Raw genomic sequence first — 6,410 nt, forward strand, 5'->3', positions numbered from 1 at the left:
GAGATTGGTGTAATTTGGTCTGGATATTGACTTGCTTTTTTAGCAGTGCTCTGAAATGTTGGTTTCATTTTTTTCCAAACCTATTTCAAAATGTACTACAAACCTTTGGCTTAGTAAATCATCAGGTAAGTCAAGATAAGCTAAGGAAACCGCCGCATTAAAGTGGGAAGGGAATAATAATAATTTTAGTTGGGTATTTGTTATTAAATTGTTCAAGGGAAACCAATTTACTGCTTTTGCTTTTGGACAAAATTAATGTGACTTTTAGGGATGACGATTAATCCAAGTAGGACAATACACACATAAACATTTTATGTTAGATTTTAACACCTTAGATTTTAGAATCTGTATAAATAAATTGCCGGCAGAAAATCAGATCATGGAACCATGTGGCTCTCGGATCATACCTTCAGTGGGAGAATGGCAAAAGTCACATTTCATAACCTGTTTAATTTTCTGCTGAATTTAGCTTAAATCCAATCAATTTCAATTCTTTGAGGGCACAACCTTAGTGTTTGTGTATCCTGTAAATAAAGAACTTTTTGAATATAGTTCTTAAGGAGGTTTCATACTTAAAGACTATACCGATTCTGAAACGAAACAGTTTGTTATCCTGATATTCATTTAAATAAAAATTACTAATGAGGATAGAAATTTTCCTTGGTATATTTTATCATTAAAATTCAACTTTGCATTACTCTAGCTGGTAGACAGTGGTGGTGCTCCTGTCTTATACTCGAGACGTATTTTGTCTTATACTCGAGACAGATATTTTGAGAACCTGGATATTGTTTTACAAAGAAAAAGGGAGTTTCGTTCTCATGGTGGTGGTGGAAGGGACAGTGAGAACCCCAAGGTGGTGTAGGCCTGGAAGATGAGAGTGTGATTTTATTGGCCGGTGCGTTTTCTTTGTAATAATCTCCCTCACCCAGCTCCTTCTCTGTTAAGCGAATGGCTTGTTAGGTCCCCACTTCAGAAAGAAACAGAAGGGGAACCCCTGGCCTTAACAACAGCTCTCTCTTCCCAAATGCCTGAAGTAGGAAAGGGGCTCATTTTTAAAAACAGGGGCTAGGGTGCCTGGATGGCTCAGTCGGTTAAGCAGCAGACTCTTGATATCAGCTCAGGTCAAGATCTCAGGGTCATGGGATTTAGCCCAGTGTCAGGCTCTGCACTCAGCATGGAGTCTGCTTGAGGTTTTCTCTCTCTCTCCCTTTCCCTCTGCCCCTCCCCTTGCTCTCCCTCTCTCTTTCAAGTTAATAAAGAAATCTTTAAAAAATAAAAAAAAGGGGGGGCATCTGGGTGGCTCGGTCAGTTGAGCGGCTGCCTTCGGCTCAGGTCATGATCCTGGAGTCCCGGGATCGAGCCCTTCATTGGGCTCCCTGCTCAGCGAGGAGTCTGCTTCTCCTTTTGACCCTCCCCATCTTGTGCTCTCTCTCTCTTTCAAGTAAACAAATAAATACAATCTTCAAAAAACAAAAATAAAAACAAACGGGGACTAGCTGGGTGGCCCAGCCACGGAGGAACCGGCCCCTACCGGCCCGCACGTGAACGGGGCCTTCCCAGGATGGTTGGGCTGGGGCTGGGCTGGGCCTGGCCGGCCAGCAAGCCGTCAGCTTTCAGCCATCGGCAGAACTTCCGCAGTGTCCACGGGACAGTCAGAGCAGCAAATCAGAGAGAAATAGTACTCTTTGCCTTTTTTATTAAGGATCCACGATGAAGAAATTGGAAGGCAGTATACAGGAGCAGTTAACAGCACGCATTTTGGGCCCCACACACTTAGGGTTCAATTCTGGCCATGTGACCTTGGGCTCATTGCTTAACCTCTCTGAACTTCATCTGGAAAACGGGGGACGAATAGCGATTTCACCGGTCGTCACAGGATAAGATGAAATGAAAGCATGTACTTGGCACAGTGCCTGGAACACGGTGAGACCCAATGAATCGTGGTGACTGTTACCGTCCCTCATAAACTCAAGGCTGGGGCTCATGGCTGACCGGAAGTTCTCGTGTAAGGCCACTGACAGTGCTAGATTTAATTTTTCTCTTCCTTTTCTCTTTCTTCCTTTTCCTTTTTCTTCTCTCTCCCTTTCTCTCTCTCTTTCTTTAAAGAAAAAAAAAATTCTTTTAGCCGGGAGTTACCTCTTGTAGAAAGTAGAACTAGAAGCGTTAGATTCTATTATATTTTAACTAACAATACTCACGTCAAGGAACCCAACTAGAAGTGGTAAATGCAGAACTGATTTTTAAAAAAATTGAAATCTAGACGTTCCCACCATGCCTGGGAATCAGTGAGAGGCTTCAGTAGCCAAACGGCTTTCCAGAGCTGGAGGAGAGGCCTTGGCCTGACTCACCGTTGCCCTGGCAACAGTAGGGCCTGAGGCCTCGTCCCTGATCCCTTAATCTGAGGAGCCTCCACGATTGTGCCTCGGGAAAGGTCTCCCACGGACACCTGGCTGGTTAGAGCTACCCTGATGGACAGGAGGGACAGAGAAGGGATGGAGGTGGGGCTCCTGCTTTCTGCCTTAATGAGTCTGTGATGGTCCCAGCTTTCCAGACCCCCACAGGCTTGGTCTAGAGGACTAGGCCGCAGAGTCTTCACCGGATTCTAAGCGCCGTCAGGGCGGTAGATGGCTTCCTAATCCCTCCCTGTTTCACCTTGGAGCTCAGCACCAGGCTTGGCACACAAGTGGTGCTTCCTAAGTACCTGGGGCTGTAGGACAATGAGCATCCCCCAGGGCACTGGACCCAGGCCCTGTTCCCGGGGCTGTCAGCATCCGCCCCGCCCCCACAAACACCTGAGGGAGGAAGCAGCAAAATCATTTCTCCAGCTGCAGTGCCACAGATTTGACCCTGAGGCCCTTTTTGCCTCTAAAATTCTTTTTTATTCTCTTGCTACGTTCATAATGTTGGCAAATCCATGGCTCCCAGAGCATGTTCTGCTCAGTAGATCTACGGTTTCCTCAAATTTTGTCTCAAATCAGAGGATAAGATGGAGCAATTTGAAAGAAGTGCTGATTTCCTTTTCCAATAACCGTTCAGGTCCCAGGGAAAGAACGTTGCAGTGAAGCACATGGGTTTTGGAGACAAAAAGACTGGAGTTCAAGTCCTGACTGTACCATTTGGTTGCTGTGTGACTTTGGACCTACTTAACCTCTCTGAGCCTCAAGCTCCTCACCTATACAATGAGTATAATGTCATGTCTATAAAAGTAAGGAGCATTTGGTTAATGGCAATGACCCTTTCTGGTCCACAACCTGGGGGGGCCAATGGTAACCAGCAGTACAGGAGTGTGAAAGTCTGGCCTTCTAGTCAAATCAAGGGCACCCTAAGAAAGCACTGTGAAAGGTACCCGATCCCCAGAAAGGTGGGGGTGCCGCCCACGGCAGACTCTGGCTTGTGGCTGACAGGTGAGTTTAAAATGTTTTATTTATTTATTCATGAGAGTCAGAGAGAGAGAGAGAGAGAGAGAGAGGCAGAGGCAGAGGGAGAGGGAGAAGCAGGCTCCCCGCAGAACAGGGAGCCTGATGCGGGACTCAATCCCAGGAGTCTGGGATCATGACCTGAGCCGAAGGCAGACGCTTAACCATCTGAGCCACCCAGGCGCCCTGGCTTTCAGGTGAGTTTAAATCCCTGTCCACTCTGATGCCGAGACCAAGATGTAGTTGCCCATGGCTTTGACGATCCTCACACCGAAATACCTTTCTGCTTCTGCCTGTGGGGGAAATTTCCTTCCCAGAGATTCATTCTTTCAGGATCCAGCGCTAGCTCACTACCCACCTGAACTTCCATGTTCACTAAATGAAGTCGTCTTTAACTGTGAGCTAATAATGAAATTAGCAAACTTAGTATGTGCCAAGGTCTTTGCCATTTATTCTGCATGTTATTGAAGCCTCAGAACAATGGAAAGCTTATTATCCTCACTGAAAAGATGATGAAGTTGAGATTCTGTTAATTAACTGGTTCAAGGCCATACAACTGTCAAGCTTAAATCCACATCTGTTGGACTCAGAGTCAGCCTACGCTTTAGTGACCATCCTCCGATAGGTGTTGGCCTCTGGCGCCATGGAGATGATGGTGGATGGGAAGTGAGAATCACCATGGGGCCAGGGAGTCAGGACGAGTGGAGGACCGCTTGGAGTACAGGGCCCCTGGAGGGGAGGAGAGGCATGGAGAGGGTCAGAGCCAAGGAAGGTCAGGGAGAGCCACAGAGAGAGCCCCCAACAGCCCAGCTCCGCACAAGTACCAGGCTCCGACTATACTTAATCCTTTATAACCAGATTTCCTAGGAAAAGAAAGGCTTACCGTTCCCACATGGCCCACGATGCCCCGAGGATGTCCTGGTAATGGTGTATAACAAACAAAGTCACTCTGAGCCTCCCCAGACCACCGAGGTCTCCTTCTCAAGTCTGAACATCTCCAGCAATCCCTGGTCCTCAAATTCCCGGACTAGTAAAGGTTTTGGGCAGGAATGGCCCCCCACCAAGTATCTCCAGAATACCTCTGCTGACATCTCTTCCAGGCTTCCAATGTCCCGGTGTGGCAAAGGCCCATTTCCTCTTTCATCCCTGCAACCTCCAGCCACCAGTTCCACGGTCTGTGGCCTGCCCATTGCACCGGGTTGGCTCACCCAGATGGCTGACCATGGCAGGTTTCTGGCCCATCAGCCTCAGTCTCCTGCCCCCCAACTGCCTCACGCCTCTCCCCTGCTCAGCGACGGTTTACCATAAACGATCAAAACGAACTCCACAGTCGTGAGAGATCCTAGATCCAAGACCCCCTCTGCAGGCCAAGTCTGCTTCAAGCCAACCTTCTTGACCTTGGTTTTCTACACAACCCCCTTCTCCAGTTCCGTGGGTGTCATTAGTTACTGCTTCTTAACATGGGAGCCCATTTTCCACACTCCCCCCTTTAAGAATCCCTGCATGGAGAAGGCCTTGCCCATTTTTTCCATCTGTGGAATCCTCCCCAGCCCAGACAACGCCACCCCACCCAGGCTCCTCCTCCTGTGGCGGGCAGAGCACCAATCCCGCGCTTGGCACCTCAGGTTTACTGCACAGGAGTATAACTACCTGCTCCCGGATCGGGTTCTGCAGCCCAGGACCCAGACTGGCCTCACCAGCCCTTCATCCCAGCCCTGGCCTCCGCTCTTCCTCCGGCTGCTCGCTCTGACGTCCTCCCAGCTTTGCAACTTTCCGTGAACAGAAAAGTCTCATCCTTTCAAATGTGAGACCTCGAACATCACTTCCCCTTTCTGTGCATCTTTATTAAGGAGGGGGTTGGTGACCTCTTGGTCTCTACAGTCAATAATATGGCAACTTCTCTCTTAAATTCCCTTCTCTGAACCACTTAAGTACACTGTCCGCTCCTCTCCGCCCTCAGACTAAGGACTTAATCCACCTCCCTTCAGTAGTTCTTGTCTCTCCGGCTCTTCTGTTTTTGGCCCAAGTCTTGGCCTCCCCAGGTTCCGTGGCTGAGCCCGGCCCTGCGCTAGCCTCCAGGAGTTGTCCCTTCCCATTGCCGGAATTCCCTCTGGGTCACTGCCAAGCCCGGGAGCAGGGTGAGAGTAAGCCGCTTGGTGGCCTACAATGTACCGCGCCTGCCGCTTCTCTTTCTCTGCCTCATTGGACGGCCATTGGAAACGAATGAATCCCTAAACGGAGGGTGCATTCCTGCCTTTAACAAATCCAAACAGAGTAGCTCTGGTGCAACATACACATAAAAAAAGGTCTGACTGGATCCTTTTGTGGTTTCCCCAACGACTGGCACCAGGGGCCTCTGCACCCCTTCCCTAGCCCTCCCTGTGCCTCCCTGTACCCCTGGCCCTGCCACCGCCCGCCAGGTGCATTTCAAGCTGGGCGGGAAGTCCGCCCGGTCCTGGGGGAAGCGCGTACATTTGCCCTATAACCTTCTCTCCAGCGCATTCCAAACCTGTCAACTCTGAGCATCCTCGTCAACTGGGCCCTACTCCTCCCTGAGCGCCCCCTGTCCGCCCCGCACCCGGCCCTCGCGAGGGTCCGCAGCCTGGAGCGTGCCTGTCCTTCCGCACACCAATTCACTACTTCAAGCCCGTCAGCCCCGTCTCCTTCTCGATCTTACAGTCCGTGGGATCTGCGCCCCCTCCGCCGCCCAACGCGGGGAACGAGCACAGAAGACGGGCTCGACGGAACCTGGCAACTGACACTAGACACAGAGCCCTCGGCCACCTTCTCAACCCCTCCCCTTCAAAACCAAACAAAAACGGCAAACAGGAAACGCTCGTCTTTTAAAAATTACTCTATTATTATCAAATAGAACCACAGTATCCAAAAGGTAATTATAAAGTTCTATTCCCCAACTAAGTGGCCCTGCACCGCCCCTCCGAGTGGCCGGCGGCCAAATCACTCCCCCCGTGCTGATTGGTTTCATCCATT

The sequence above is a fragment of the Callorhinus ursinus genome, unplaced genomic scaffold (genome assembly GCF_003265705.2).
Source record: "Callorhinus ursinus isolate GAN/ISIS: 27379988/994484 unplaced genomic scaffold, GSC_fseal_2.0 scaffold12, whole genome shotgun sequence".
Classification (NCBI taxonomy): domain Eukaryota; kingdom Metazoa; phylum Chordata; class Mammalia; order Carnivora; family Otariidae; genus Callorhinus; species Callorhinus ursinus.